The following is a 17,638-nucleotide window of genomic DNA, read 5'->3' as shown; positions in this document are numbered from 1 at the left end:
AGATGACTAAATTAGGTGTCAAAACATGAAGTCTAGAGGCTTAGAAGCAAGAAAAGGAAGACCCTATCACTTACCAAGGGTACCTATGATCTATAGGTGCCAATTATGGTTCATAGGTAACTTTAGTAAGGGTCAAAGAGCTAAGTCCAGAGAGCTTTAGGAGCTGTGCATGAGGTCTATCACTTACCAAGGACCACCTATGGTCAGTAGGTAGTACCTACGGTCCATAGGTAACCTTAGTAAGTGGTCATCGACCTCCATTTTCCTTTTTTATTTGGATTTTAATTTTAAGCTTTCCTTGTATCCTATATATACCCTTTTGACATTTTTAGTTAATTTATGCACTCTTAACACTTATAAACACATATTTTATTCTAGGATTCAATTTTTATCTTGGAATTACTTTATTCTTGATTTTATTTGATAATTCAATTACTGACTTTTGGTTTTACTTGTAAATCATTGTGATATTGTTTAATGATTTATTTTATGAATTTTGTTGATCATTTCACAAGAATGGGTGGCTAAAGACCTTAGCTACGGTTGTAGAAACTGTAATACCCCACATTTTTGGGCTAGTCTTTGAATCGTCCTTCCTACGTGTATAATCTATGATCTAAATGATTCCCATGCAAATATAAGTTTCATGATCTTTATCCTTATGTTTGATTCACTTTTGAGGTGAAAAATATTCATAAGAATCACTTAGAATAAAGTTGAGCTTAGAGCCTTTGATTCGTCCAAAGTTTAGTATTTGATTCAACAAGGGTCTACTTCAAATATGTATAACTTTTTATATATGTAGAACTTTGCAGATCGAGACTCACAAAATTATACATAATTGAATTAGCTTTCCAACGATACAAATTTCACCAAAATCTGATACCTAAGATAAAAGTTATGGCATTTTTCGTGTGAGGTAATGAGCTGATGCGACAGCGGCGCGGCGCGTCGTCCAGCGCATTACATTACTGTTCACACACTAATTCATTTTTTAAAGGGTCTAGGGGCAATTTGGTCACTTCCCCTCACACAAATATGCCCATAGCACTTAATTTCATCCTCCAAAAGCAATATACACTCAATTATTCATCTTTTCTCTTAAAGAAAACCCTAGCCTCCTTAAGAACACCAAGAACTTCATCAATTTTTCTTCAAGAAAAGCAAGAACTAAGGTTTCCTAATTCAAGAATGCTTTCAAGATTGTGTTTCTCTTTCAAGATTAAAGCTTTAAGGTATGTGGGAGTTCATCATCCATGGGTCCTCTTTCACCCATGGAGGCCAAAAACTCTTTTCTTTTAATTAAAGAATGAATCTTCCATTACTATGGTATTTTGTATGTTCAAGAAAGATTGAATTTCATGTTTTCATGATGTTTTTAATTCAATTCAGTCCATGTATGATTCCATGAAAGATTTTAAATTCCTCATGCTATGAATTTGAATTTCCCATGCTTTATTCAAGTAAATTCTATGATAGATCCTAAATTCATGATGTTTAGCAATATTTTCATGTTTTAAATTTATGCTTTCCACATGTTTGATGAAATTCCCATATCATGTTAATTCAATTCCAAGATGAATCCCCAAGCTATGAACTTTGCCATGTAACTCTATTGTTTCCTTATGTTTAAGACATTCTTACGTTCAAGCTATGAACTTTACATGTTTTGATGAAATACTCATGTCCTATTTCAAGAGAATTGCATGTGAATTTCCCAATTTATGATCTTAGTTATGTAATCATGCTATGCTTCCATGCTTAAGGTATTTTCATATCCAAGTTCATGATCCCCATGTGTTTGGCGAATTGCTCCATATTAAAGTATTAATCTCCACGTTCTTGATAGAATGCCCATGTGAATTGAATGGGATATTCATGACACATTACCATGTGTTCTCATTCATGTATAAGTCCATAACCTCCAAGTGTTTTATAAAATATCTCAGTGAATAAATTATGAACAATTGACTATGACTATGCTTTTCAAGATATGCTATGCTTTACTTTTCATGCTATCGAGTCTTGGGGGTATTCAATACCCAAAAATCTAGTTCTTGACCTAGAGCTATAGTAGTTACAAGATAGTCTCAAAAACATTATGATCAGTAGTATTTAGTCCATACAGAACTCAGTGTATTCAGTCAAACACCAGAACTCAGTGAATTCAGTCCAGTTCAGTCCGTAAACATGATTAGTCACAGTTAAGTCCAGCCTAGTATAGTTTAGAAATCAATTCAGTGTCTATTCTATTGGGTGTAGGATTCAACACCGAGTAAACCCAATGATGGGGACTCACCTGCCAGTAGAGGGTGTGATCCTTAGAAGCAGTCCTTATGTTCTAGAACTATATAAACAACATAGGTGGAGACATCCAACGGCCAGATTGAGGGTGTAACACCCAAATTTTTTGAACCAAAACACTACATGGTGCTAATGACCCCGAAGGGCCATAGGCTAACCAATGACTGATATCTGTGCCTATATATTGCATAAAATACTAAAAAAAATATGGAAACATAAACTGAAAGGCCATAAGGGTCAATACTAATACATAACTAAAAATATGGTATAACAATACCAAAACAAATCTGAAATAACTGTTTGGACATACTATAGTCTGAAAGCCTCTAAATTGTCTGAATAAGGAGTTGATGGGATATGTCCCCAACTAGCTCCAACTACTGATATAAACCAAAAATAGAAACAGTAATGAAATCATCATGTCCTCAAAAGATGAGGACTCACTTCTAACTCTGATTGCTAAGACTAGAATCTACTGCTGATGCTCTGGAGCCTGTGCTTCTAAAATATGGTATAAGACACCATATCGCGAATGTGTCAGTACTTTGAATGTAATGGTATATAAGTGAGGTAGGCTAAATGCATGGGGTTCATATGCATGAACAATAATAACTGACTGAATAACATAAACGTGAGAATACATACATAGCTACGTAATTGTAACTGAGACTATGATAGGGTTGAATACTGAGATCTGGCTACTGAGGTTATTAATAACATGTATTTACTGATATCTAAGTACATGAATACTGGGATACTGAATAACTGAGTTTACTGATCCTGATATCTGAGTCACTGATAAGTGAGGAACTGATACTGTATTATTGAATACTAAAGGACTGAAACTATATTTACTAATATATGAATAATTATTTCTGATAGTTTGGATTATGAAAAACTGATCTTGTTGATTGTATCTGATAATCCTGAAGCTAAAGACTGATTACATGAGTTCTGATAGTTGATATATTTGATAACATGAGTTTTGAGAACTGATATATCTAATAACATGAGTGACTGTATCTGACAGTCCTGAATCTGATGGAACTAACTGAGTTTCATACTAAATTTGAGTTGACTGTATCTGATAGTCATGAAATCTGAAGAATTATTTGAGTTCTCTTATAGAGACTGAGACTGAAACTAAGACTGTCGAAAGTAGTTATCTAACCGACATACCCCATATATGCTATTATAACTGAGCTGGGGTCTAATCTCTTCCCTGACTAGAAGGGTGTCAATACCGCACCACTGGTAAGGACAAGCTGTGAGTAACCCTTATCTGGCAGGTACTAAAAAATGAGAATGGTGGGAACCCTAAACTGATAGGTTAAGCCACCTCATCAACCGTAATTTGAAAAGTTATGATGTCATAACCTACACTGGCTACGTAGTTCTGGAACATAAGGATAACTGCTAAGAATCACACCCTAAAATGGTAGGTGAGTTCCCATCCATGGGTACACTCGGTGCTGAATCCTACTCCCATCTGAATAGATATTAAAAATGACTTAACTGAACTAAACATGGACTGAGTTTACTGAATTTCATTAACTAACAGGATACTATTGAATTTGTTAATATACTGAGTTCATGACATTTTTGAGAGTACTGAATTACTGAGATTACTGAAGTTACTGAGTACTAAGTAGGACTGAGCTGATACTGAATTTACATGAGTTTTCCTGAGTCATAAGACTGCCTGAAGTCTACTAAACATAGCTTGACTGAGAGTATCATGAAAACATGACATGGCTCTATGTACACAGCTATATTTTTTGGGCACAAGTACCCCCAGGACTCGATGGAAGGAAACTGACAAACATGACTTTCTTGAATACATGATCAACATCAACAATCCATAATATCATAACTTGGGGGATTTCATGGAGTACATAGTTATCATACATCTTATACATAAGTAGGATTTACAGTAAGCATATCATAATCTCACAAGAATAGTTCATGAGCAATCCAACAACATTTACAAGATGCATTACCACCATGGAAGTCATTGGAACATAGGGGCATATCATGAATCTTTCACTTAGTCATCATTTAGCTATATTGCATGATTTCTAGTTTCTTAGGCATTTTATCAAACACCTTACATGAAAACTTAGGCATAGGTGTAATCAACAAACTATTCATCATGAACAACCAAATTTACATGTTTCCAACTTATATGATGTCATAGATTTATAAAAACACATAAGGATTCCAACTTGGGAATCATTCAACATCAACAACATGAACATAATCCATTCACCACATAAATATCATGATATAAAATTTAAAAGAGGGTTCTTGGGATTCATGGATGGAAGGAATCCATGAATAAACACTATGCATACCTTAGATGGAAGATTCTTGAAGATTAATAGTGGAACTTTCTTGAAATTGAATCCCTAATCAACTAGTTTTCTTGGAGCTTGAGATAAATCATGAAGTAATAAAAACCCAAATCTTAAAGCTTGATCTTTAAAGAGATATAACTTTTCTTGATTTATTGACTAGGTTTCTTTGTCCTTTGAGAGAAAATAAGTTGTTCTTGAGTTTGAAGAACTTGAATATCTTAGATTCTTGAAGAAGGGTTTGAATCTTGTTCTTGGGTTTTTTCTTGAAAGAAACCCTAATTTTGATGTTATGGAATAATAAGGAGTTATGTGCTTTGATTTGACATGATTGGGTGTTAAATAGGGTGGAAAAAGATCCAAAAATCTCTTTAAAACGGTATTTCAATGTTGTTTCGAACAAAACAGACGGTCTGAGTGACGGACCGTCACTCTGGTGACTAACTGTCACTCCAACCATCATTTTTGGGCCATAAAATGGCCTTAATGGTTCAGCTATGATGGCCAAAGTGATGGTCCATCGCTGACTTGACGTTCCGTCATTTTGCTTGTCTCTCCTGGACAGCTCGGGCAGCTCTCAGTAAAACGGCCATAACGTTTTACTCCGATGCCAGATTTTGGTGAAATTGGTATCGTTGAAAAGCTAATTCAATTATATATCTGTTTATGGGTTATGAGCTCAAAAATTCTTTGTATAATGGGATATATTCTCATTTGAAGTTGACTATGGTAATGCCCTTCTCAAGAATTCAATTGGTAAGGAATGTTTTGATTCGTCCAATAACTAGGACGTATTTGAGGTATTAATAGACATCAAACTTGATCATAAAAATACCAAATCACTATAATTTATTTCTCATGAGCTTGAAGCAAGGTTCTACCATCGATTGGGATTTTTGGGGTATTACAGAGGGTTGATGAGGTATTTTACCTGCTAGATTAAGGGTACCACCATTCTCATTCAAAGCACCTACCACCCATGGCACAGTACTAACACCATTCTATTTAAAGTTACAGGTTGGACCCCAATAAGTTTAGAGAGGGGCATATCGGTTAAATGATTACTTCCCATAGTTTCAGTTTCAAACTAGTATAGAACTCAGTTCAGTTCTACAAAATCAGGACTGTCAGAAATAATCACCCAGTTATCAGTAACTCAGTTATCTATAATTGTAGATATCAATTACTCAGTTATTAAAACTGAGTATTCAGTTCCAGTAAGAGTTTTAGTTAAAGTCTCAGTTACAGTCCTAGTTACAGTCTTAGTTACAGTCTTAGTTACCATGTTAGTTACAGTCTCAGTCACAGTCTCAGTCGAGTAAACAGATTAGTAACTCAGTGCAATTTCAGGTTTGCTTGACCATAGCGTATAGTTATCAGTATTTTAGTTCCTCAGCTTATAAATTATTTCAGAATTATGTTATATGCTTGGTTTCGCATTCTCAAATAATATAGTTTTCAAAAATTCATGCTCAGTTATTTCATGTTACTCAGTCATTCCTTACCTTATATGCATACTACACGATCGTTTCAGTTCAATTATTCAGACTAAGTACAGTTCAGTCTTACTTGTCCAGTATTCAACTACCAGACATTCAGTTCATTAGATAAGTTATTATTTTTATGCATTCGTGCTCAGTGTGATTGTATATTTAAATCCTTAGTTTATGTTAATCTCTATCACATAGTTTCAGACTTATTCATATAGTATCCATGTTTTATAATATTCCAGCTTCAGTTGTACTTATATCATTATAGCAAGTTTACAGAAACTAAGTGTAGAGATTCACCTCTTATTAGAGAATTTTTGGCACTCATGCTTTAAGATATTTTAGTTTTCAGTTTATTCCAACCTATTGTGAGTCTACTTAAACTTAACATGCATGTTTTATGATTACGTATGAAATCAGTTTTACTTATTGCATTCACCCCTACATACTCAGTACATTCCATAAGTACTGATCCACATATATGTCTATGGGAAACATTGTCTAATAATTTAGGTATCAGTTATAACCTACACATCATGATTAGACAGTTGCAGATTCTAGCCAGCAGGTGATGAGTTCTCCTACTTTGGGAACTCCAGACAATTTTAGTTCATGTACAGTTCATTTATTTCCATGTGTATTGATTAGAGGTAGTTGGAGGCATGTACCAACTATATATAGTAAGTATAGTAGAGACATCATAGATGACAGTCAGAATCAGTCATGTAAATTTTTGTTTTATTATTCAGATTTATTAGATTGTAAAGCTTTATCAGTATTGTATTTATTTAAGATTTTCAGTATGATTATATTTCTGCACAACAGAATAGTTATTTATTATGTTATAATTTAGTTACTTAATAGTATGCCAGTTTATGGGTTAGCTTGGGATCACTTGTAGTTTCAAGTACTGTGTGATGACTAGGAGAAGGTCTCGGGTCGTTACAGGAACCCTGACATATTGATGTAGTAAGGAAAATGTTAAGTTTTTCTGAACCAGTATTCTTCCATGTATTGTATTATATTTAGTTTAAAAGATGTCTTAGCAATTGCAAATGGTAAGATCCTGCCTAGTATATCACTACTTTCTCCATAAGAGGAGTAGTAGCTAGGAAAAAATAATCACAATAGTAATTTAAAGATTAATTGTTGATCTAGGCTAATTGGTATCATATATATAAGACGCTTATCTATCATCTAATAACTTGATACTTAATAGGTACTAGTTAACTAGGATATAGGATGCTGGTTAGTAATGCAAAGTCCTGATACTTAAAAGGTAAAAGATGAAATCAGTCAATGAGTCCACAAGATAGTTGATGGTACATAACTTATCAAATTCAACATGCAAGATACTAAGTTGATTCAATAAAGCATAATAAGCCTATTGAGTTAAGAATTTAGGAGGAACACAATCCTAGTGTTCATTTTTGACTAATTACAACCAAAGTTGAATACTGTTACTTATTCGAGATTGTTACTACAAACCCCCCATTTAATTTTAGTTTTGTCCATTGAGTTCAGCAAGCTAGAGATAAAAATCCACGTCTTCCCTCTAGTTACGACCCTAACCTAGTTGGGTTACTTTACTTGTCAGAGACTGGTTTATCCTTCAATTGAAGGTATAGTTTGGGCGTCGATTAAAATTTTTGTGCCATTATCGGGGAAGACAGTGTGAGTGTTTATTGATTTTTTTTTTTGAGTTTTTGGGTCTTTACTTTTCTATTCTTATTTGGATATACACGGTGTATGCCTACCACCAGGAGTCAACCCAATCCCTTTGTAATGACCCTTCTGGTCATTTATTATATTTCCACTCATCTTCACCATTTGAGCTTCTCCATAACTTCCTTAAGTCATTTATGACCGTTTAGAGCTAACAGTTTTGTTACCAAAAAGTTTTTTTGATTTTTAGAACCAATTCCCTATTTGAAAGTCTTTGATGGTTCCAAATAGCCACCGGGTGAAAACTTTAGCAACTTAATCTCAGATGCATATTATAATAGCACCAAAAGCTCTAGAATATCAATTTTAGGCTAGGTATACCTTTGCTTTGGGTCCCAATTCACCCGATCTCATTTTCACCTATTGGTTGGAAAGTTGAAAATTTTGAAATATACCTATGAGACACACATTTCATCGAAATGACCTCGGATAGAAAATCCAACTTCGTTAATGTATCCAAAATATTAAATTTAGTATGTTTGCATATTTCATTTGTGAAAATCATATTTCGAATGAATCTCGAGGCATCGTTGCAAACTTGGAAAAATTTCTAAGTTACTGGTACTGGTGCCATGGCGATCGCACAAGGGTCACCATAATCACTCCATGGTAATTTTAGAAAGGACCATAGTATTTGTGGCATGGAGATTACAGTCCTAGTGATGGGGATCATGACATCTCTTTGCTTGAAGGGTATATAAATAGATTGCCAAGTTGCAATTTTGGTTATTTTCTCCCTACCCTTAACAGCCAAAAACCCTAAATGGGTATGATAACTAAAAATTGAGTCTTATCGGTGACTTGGGAGCTTGATTATCATCTATTGTTGTTACTATCTTTGAATTTAAGGTAAGAATCCTTCATATTCATGCTTGAATTTCTTAATTTAGACCCAAACCCCCAAATTCACATAGGGCTTGATTTTAGCCCCAAGTTAGCATGGTTTTCACCAATTTCTTGAGGGTTATGATTACTTGTTCATGTATGAATGTTGGATTAACCTTGGAAACGTGATTTTCATAAGTGGACCCACTTGGGGTTCTTGATATCGTTGTTTAGACTCGGAGCATAATGGTGTGATGTGGATAACATTATTCTTTTAGTGATAAGTAGATTACAATTAGATAGCGTCATGAAATTTTGGGGATTGTGAAGTGGAGATGGATATTGGTGAATAATGTAAGGCTTTGTAGTTCAACTTTGATGTAGGTTTTCTATCTACTCTTTTTTGTAAGATAATGTATGATATATATTGCGTGTGAATATGAATGTTAAGTTTGATTATGGGTAGAATGACTTGGTATTGAATTTTAAATATTTTGGGGGATTAGTCGGGGGGTTTTGACTCAAAAGTTCAAATTCTTAACCCTATGGATATGATAAGTAGTTTTTGACCCCTAGGTTGAACTAATTTATGGTCTGGAAATGATATGATATGATGCTAGGATTGGGATATAGTTTAAGTGTTGGAACCATGGTAAGTATGCTTAATCTTAGTTAGGCTAGTCTAGTGATCTTGAAATCGCAATTGGGGTACAGTTGGCATAAATGCCCATGTTTCTTGTAGAAGTTCCTATATTAGGATTGGTTATATCTTACATGACATCTAGAAGTTGAATTAGATACCTTAGCCTAGTTTGGGGTGTAGATTGCCTAAATTTGGAAATTGAGGATTAGAAATGGGATCACCCGACCCACTTAGTCCAAGACTTGTGTTAGCCCTTATGGACTTAGTTACAGAAGTTAGGCCTACTTGAGACTATTGAGCCTTATTTATGGGATTTTCTTGGTGGATTGATGGATAATGATATATTTTCCCCCGGATAGTGACTAATGGCATATGGACATGATATTTGGCCTATAAATATGTCTTCTTATATATGATATTGAGCCCATTGAGATGTTATTCTTCATTGCCATGATATATGACATATTGATATGAGATGCCTCATAAATGTGATATGCCTCGTAGTTATGTGTTATTCTTATTGACGCATTATACCTTCTAGAAGTGAGATGCCTTCTATATGTGAGATAATTATAGATATGCTTCATAGGTTATAGAGATGTTAGGCCTCGTGAATAGTGTATGGCCTATAGTTATGAGATGATATATATATACATGATTATTGATATGAGATCTAGGTACGTATGTGGGTTTAAGGCCGTGATTATGATGTCATGATTATTCTGAACATATTGTTGGGCCAAACACTATGTTATGATATTGGTTGAACATCCGAGAAGTGTTTATCCTTGTAAAGGATACAAATGTAGTTTATAAATATATATTTATATACACGTCTCTCCATTATGGAGGAGAGGAAGATGTAGTATGTTGCTTATGACTTTATTGATATAGATACTGGTGATGACATACATAGACTCGGTACATTCATGATTATTCCATCGATGATTGGTGTGGTTTTAATTAGATTATAATCTTACTTTGTTGTCACTAACTAAGGGCTAAACCCTACTTTCTACCCTAAAGTGGATTTCTTAACCATAATAACTACCAAACCTAATGAATAATTTGTATGCATAAAAGAGTTTAATAATGATGATTAAAAAATTTGACCAAGCTATATTCTGGTCCCTAATTTAACTCTCCTATTACCAAGCTATATTCTGGTCCCTAATTTAACTCTCCTATTTACTCTAATTATAAGATATTCCAACTCTTTCTATACTTTATAATGATTTAGTCCCAAAGCTCACTCAGGGCAACAAACTTACAGAATTACACTCTTTTAGCCATGGCTTGAGTCCGTGCACCTATTATGTATATACTTATTAAGGATGGGATATTGATAATGAATGGTGAATTATGGATACATACTCTACCTTGTTTCTCTTTTTATGTGTATTTACTTTAGCCCTCGTGGGGCTTGTTTTTTACTTTAGCCCTCATGGGGCTTGTACTTTACTTTAGCCTTCGTAAGGATCACTCTTTATTATTAACATTGACTTGGATATTATGATGATATGATGATACCCGGTAAGGACGAAGGATATTTTGATAATGTAATAATGTCCGACAAGGCCAAATGATGTTGTGATGATGATATTGATACTTGTTAAGGATGGAGGATAATTATATTAATGTGTCTATATGTATCTGTTGATTCGAGTCCGGCTAGGCCTATGTATGGCATTTATATCTCTCTCTATATATATACCCAGCAAAGCCGAAAGATAATTATAATAGAGATAGTTATGATGATAAGATCACAATATTGATTATGTACCTTGCATTTATTTTTTCATGTGTATTTCCTATCACCAATATGCAACTATGTTTATTAGCTAGTATGGGATGTCTACATAGATATGCGTGATGATTATACCTTGTGTTGTTATATACTGATTAAATCTTCTAATACCAGGGTGATGGGGGTATACATAGGCTCGGTTAGATATTTGGTTGTATTAAATAGATAGTAACTTATATTTTTATTTATATTGTTATTGTAATGATCATTCTTATGTCTAGCTTATGACAGATTAGTCATTGATTCAGTATTGAGATTTAAAGTATGATTCCAGCCTCTTCTATCTTACAAATTCACTATTATGCATGATTAATACATGATGAATCATTTAGATTAGAATCCTTGAGCATGTTAGTACTAAATCTTGCTAGGATTATGAGGCCTTAAGTGAAGGTATGATGATCTAGGTTGTACTTTAGGTTGACCTTATATCTATACATTTGTATATCTAGTTATACGTAGCTATGGTATTACCGTATATCCTTTTATTCCTTTGTTCATGTTGTATATTCATTCCTTGGCCTTGTGTATTTCTATATAATCTTCTTTTGTCCTTCATTTATATATTGGCCAAGGATACAAGTATAGTGTTGAGATTTCTAAGTATGGCTGAAATAGGATAGTTCATCCTTGATACTTTTGTAAACTTATCATGTTTGTGTCTTACACATGAATAGGACATGTTATTCTTACTATCTCATTGGCTATTTTATGTTGTTATTGAATATTGGGTGTAGTTTTTATTCTATTAATATGTTATATATATCTACTTTATCTTTGGAGCACAGTTGGCAATTACCTACTGAGTACCATTCGTTTAGTACTTATACTATACTTCTTCATCCTGCAGATCCTAGTACAGGTTATCTCCATTGATGTGTGCATCGTGTAGAGCAGCCATGGTTTAGAGACTTAGAGTAAGATCCTAACTTTTGGAGTATTACTTACCCCACTCTTATGTACTACATTTGTCTCTATTTTGTATTTGGAGATAAGTTGTATCAGTGTATTCTATTTCATCTATTCCATTTTTGTACTCTTATTAATTAGAAGCTCTTATACTGATACCACCAGGTTTTGGGACTTTATTATGTAATTGATTCTCTTAATTCATCTATTTGATAGTCTTTTCTTTATCTATTTGAGTAGTCTGTTACTAGCCATTTGGACTATAGGTTTGGCTTACCTATTGGTGGGTTATAGTAGACACCATCATGACCTGAGAAATTAGGTAGTGACAAATTAGTATCAGAGCCTAGGTTTACTGGTGTATTAGTATAAGAGCGATGTGTTTAGTTGAGTCATGCAGATTAATGTGGAGACATCTGTAACCTTTTTTTGGGAGACGTCGATGTGGAGTCATGCACTTCTTGACTCTTTATAATGTGTCCACATTTCTATGAACCATAACCACATTCTTTGACTCTATTCTATTTACAAAGAATGATTGAAGATGGGAGACATTGTCGATAGATACAGATGAGACCTCAACACGTATTTCTAAAGATTCAAAGTAGTGTTAGACTCAAGAGTCAAAGTTGGATGCCAAAGATCTTCAACGGTAGCCAAAAAAATTTTGGGCCATCTTAGGCTCTGGTTGAGCTCGTGACTACTTCAGCTCTTTGAGGTTCAGCATTGGGGATCTAAGTTATGATTATAGATCTCTCATAGTCATTGATGACATTTGATTCATCGAGCAGTTCTCAGACCAGAGTTGGGTCTACTGTTGTTCTTCATGGTTCTTGGCTAGTTTCAGAGTTCAAGATTGGGTTTCTCAAGTGGGCCAAACATTTTCTTATTTTATATCCTTCAAAGCACAACATAGTTCATGGAACCATTAAAAGTTTATTATTGCCATTCCACTTGGCATCAGACCATATGATAGTAGTTGGGTCTTTTCTCTCTCAGATTATTGATTATGTGAGGGCCATAGAGAGAGTATATATTAAGACTTATCGAGGTGGTGAAAAAAATCCATGCCATCAATATTGTTCTATTGGTATTTCATTTGGGAGTCTGTATGGTTGTGATGAGATGAGACATTGGCTTAAAAAGCTCCCCAAATATGATTTAGTTGATCAGACAGAGTTAGCATGTATTCCCTACCAGCCATTTGGGTTTAGCTTGAGTTGCTCTTCAAGATTAAACCTTCAGGAGTTTGTCACTCCTGTAGAGATATTGGTTGCTAGGATAGAGAGTATCCCTGACATGGGATATCTAGTCCTCTAGCTCATTCTGATTAGCCTCGTGATGTTGTGGCATCTTTAGTTAGAGACAATGCACTTAGCACCTCAGTTGATGATTTAGTAAGTCGATATGAGTTTGGACCCATTCAGGTTTATTCTCCCATAGATTCATCAAGCATTTGATTATGGATTTCACCATGATAGTTGTGCTTTTATCTCATCGCATTTATCGTCTTATTGTGTGTTGGTGTTTTCATACCCATTGATTAATATATGTCTTGATTAATTCATATTGCCTATTTGTGTGCCTTGTTAGTAAATTTATGATTTTGTGACTACTTCGTGGTTTATTTCTTTTAGTAGTGGATGGGGTGGATATGTATTAATATCTTCTTCCAATGGGTGTAGCATTTTGGTTTGAGTCTAATTATATTGGAACATTGGTCTTGTTGTGGCCCCTAAGCAGTACATGCTATTATTATTCATTTTGGTACCTCTTATTCATTATATTAAGGTTGATATTGCTGTTACTATTGCTATCACTACTTGAAGTTATTGATATTATTACTTGATGTAATTGATCCTCACTGGATTGCTATTTAGACTAGTGTTATCTAGTTAGAATTTCATTTCTTTGTGACATTATTTGGTGGCTCAAGTAGATATAGCCCGATTTGATGATTTGTTTCCCATAGCGCGATGAGATTGATTGTTTTACCTATTGGTTAGCATTGTTAGATTGATTTGGGAAAGTATTATGATATCGAAAGTAAGTTGACCTTCTGTGGTTCTGTAGATTCTTGAGTTGTCAATTTAGTTATATTGCCTGATATTGAGTTGGATATTCTTAGACTTACGTCCTAGGTTGCGAAGGCTTTTGTATTGACTATCCCTTCCTATTTAGCCTCTTTTTGAGCTTGACCAATTTTGGGTTCGTTCTTCATTGCAGTTATTTCATCGCCCGATAGTAGATTTAATGTTGATGTTGAGATGTCATGGATTTATCTCCTAGATTTGTTGGTTTTGTCCCTTGTGATGGGTTTTCCCTATTATTGGTGTGGAGATTGGATGCTCCCTTAATATTGTAATATAGTCATGTCTAGTAGAGTTAGAGAGTTATAGGCAGGTGGCCTTTCCTATGATCGCTTCTTGAGTTGGCAATATAGAAATATTTTATCTTGAGTTCTTTGGTTTATTTTTCGGTAGTGGTCTTAACCTTTGCATTGATGACGAGATCAATATTTTTTTCCTTGGCGAGGTGACTCATGGTTTGTTTGAGTTATGATTTTCCTACTTGGGTGGATTTAGGAAATCCCTAATCCAGAGTTTGTTCGGACTAATAAGGCTTAGTGGAGTGTTTCTCCTTGATGATATGTGCCTATGACTATTCTTTGCTGGGATGGAGTATTGGACTGGTTACTTCTGGCTTAAGTTCCATTTCTCTAAGTTGCTAGAGTTCTTGCCTTTACTAGTGAGTTTTACAGCCTTGGAGAGTTTTGAGTATTTTTCGATAGTTCATGCCCTCTAGTGAATATAAAGTGGGTTATTTGCATTTTCAGTCGCTGATATACCCTTCGATATGATTTTTATTTTGTGGCTGCATTTTGTACCCTCTAGATGATACAAAGTTGCTTGTTGTGTTTTAAGTCGATGGTTTATCTGTGTGGTGACCTTATTCCTCAGCTAACTTTTGATTTTAGTTCAGCATGATATGGTATGATATGCTTGATTTTGATAGTATGATCGATGTGAATATTTGACATTGATTAGGATTTGTTGGTTCAATTTCGGATTTGATGCCTTGGGATGGTGATTTGGAAGTTATGATGGATTTGGAGTATTAATGCCTACCCATTTTCAGGTTTGGTTTGGGTAGTTAAGATCGAGCGATTCAGCCTTGGTGTGGAAATTTTAGCTTGGTTTTATGAAGCTTGTGTGCAACCTATGTTTTATATTTGTCTCAGTTTGTATTTCATTTATAGGTTGGTAGAGCTTACTCCATGTTTACTTATTCAGTCTTCTCAAATGTTGTTGGATTATTATTGATAAGTGCTCTGATGATAGCCTATGAACTCCATATTGGTTCTTTGAGCTTTGACCTCAAGTCTTTAGTCTTCTTTGAGGATTTAGGATGATATACTTAGTAGTAGTAGTATACTTGAGTTGGATTCAGTGTGGTTTCATTCTTGATTAATGGGACATCCTGGAGCATATTGTTCAACGATGAGTAGTTATGCCTTGACCTTTTGGATTTCAATCTTGGTTACCATCTGGACTAGTTATAACATTGGCTTAGATTGCATTCCTTGATTATCTCCACGTGTGTTCCTAGACAACACCATATGAGTTTATTCTCATATTTTCTATATGGACTTTTAGCATATCAGATTCAGTTCTTTGAGTTCTCTATGATAAGATTGCGCGAATCAATACTTAGGTGATTTTTTGGCTGGCATAGAATGGATAGCAGGTGCGAAATGGTAAAAATAAGTTTTAATTGGATTTGGAGTCGATGGTATGACTTATGTCTTGGGGTTAGTTTTGGATCAGGTAAGCCTTTGTTGATTTGTGCAAATATCGATATGGTAGCAGTGTGTTGTGGTTCAGAGTTACGTGTATCAACCTTTTTGGTTTAGTGAAGGCCAGCTGGTGCTTGAGATTGAGTTTTGATTATTTGGAATTGAAGTAAGAGTGCTGGTTGAAAGTGGATACCTGTGGCAAAATCCTTTACAAGTGTTATCTCTTCATAGAATATATCTAAGAAGTCATGCTCGGGGCATGCAGGCCCAGTACCTCATTCCTTCGAGCTTTTATGATTCTTTTTATCTATTTACTTTTGGGGACGAAAGTCCTTTTAATAGTGGTTATTGTAAGGACCCTTCTAGTTTTTTTTAATCATATTTTCTCTTATTTTCGCCGTTTGAGCTTCTCCATAGCTTCGCCAAGTCATTTATGACTTGCTGGGACTGATAGTTTGGTTACTAGGCAGTTCATTTGGTTTTTAGAACCAATTCCCTATTTGGAAGTATTCGCTGGTTCCAAATATCCACCGAGCAAAAACAACCATAAAATAATCTCGGATGTGAATTTCAACTGTGCCATCAGCTATGGAATATTGATTCTACTCTAGGTATACCTTTGGTTTGGGTCCCAATACACCTAAGCTCATTTAGACCTATTGGTCAGAAAGTTGAAAATTATGAAATATGAGTGTGGGACTCACATTTGGTTGAAACAACCTCGAATTCAAAATTCGACTTTGCCAATGCGTCCTAAATGTCGAATTTAGTATGATTACATAGTTCATTTGCAAGAATCGGATTTTGAATGAATCCCAAGGAATTATTGCAAACTTAGAAAATTTTTCCAAGTTGTTTGTACTGGTGCCATGGTGATCGTGCTAGGATCACTATGATTGCGCCATGGCGATTATAGTCCTAGTGATGATGATTGCGATATCTCTTTGCCTGTTGGGTCTATAAATAGACACCCAAGTCTCAATTTTGGTCATTTTATCCTCACCCTTGAGAGCCAAAAATCCTAAATGGGTATGATAACTCAAAATTGAGTCTTGTGGGTGACTTGGGAGCTCAATTATCATCTATTATAGTGAATGTCATTGAATTTAATGTAACAAGCCTTCAAATTTATGCTTGAATTTCTTAATTGGACCCAAACCTCTAAATTCACTTAGGGCTTGATTTTATCCCCAAGTTAGCATTGTTTTCACCCATTTCTTGAGGGTTATAATTCCTTGTTCATAAATGAACGTTGGGTTGACCTCGAAATGTGACTTTAATAAGTGGGACCCACTTGGGGTTTTTGGTGTCATTTTTAACCCAAAGCACAATGGTGCGATATGGGTATCGTTATTCTTGTATTGATGAGTAGATTACGATTTTGATAGCATCATGGAATTTTGGGGATTGTGAATTGAAGATGGACGTTGGTGAATAATGTAAGGCTTTGCGGTTTGGCTTTGAGATAGGCTTCTATCTACTCTTGTTTATAAGATAATGTGTGATATATAGTGGATATGAATTTGAATGTTAAGTTTGATTATAGGTAGAATGACTTTGCATTGAATGTTAAAGTTTTGGTGGATTGCTGGGGGTTTTGGACCCGTAAGTTGAAATAATTAATATACTTTTTGAATTCTATTGCCTTTTCCCTAGATTGAACTTATTTGTAGTATGGATACGATATAATGCTAGGCTTGGGATGTGTTTTAAGTGTTGGAACCATGGTTAGTATACTTAACCTTAGTTGGGCTAGTCTAGTGAGCTTAAAACCTTAATTAGGGT

This window comes from Capsicum annuum, chromosome 3 (genome assembly GCF_002878395.1).
Source record: "Capsicum annuum cultivar UCD-10X-F1 chromosome 3, UCD10Xv1.1, whole genome shotgun sequence".
In the NCBI taxonomy this organism is placed as follows: domain Eukaryota; kingdom Viridiplantae; phylum Streptophyta; class Magnoliopsida; order Solanales; family Solanaceae; genus Capsicum; species Capsicum annuum.
The sequence above is the reverse complement of the archived record's forward strand: the minus strand, read 5'-3'. Positions refer to the sequence as shown.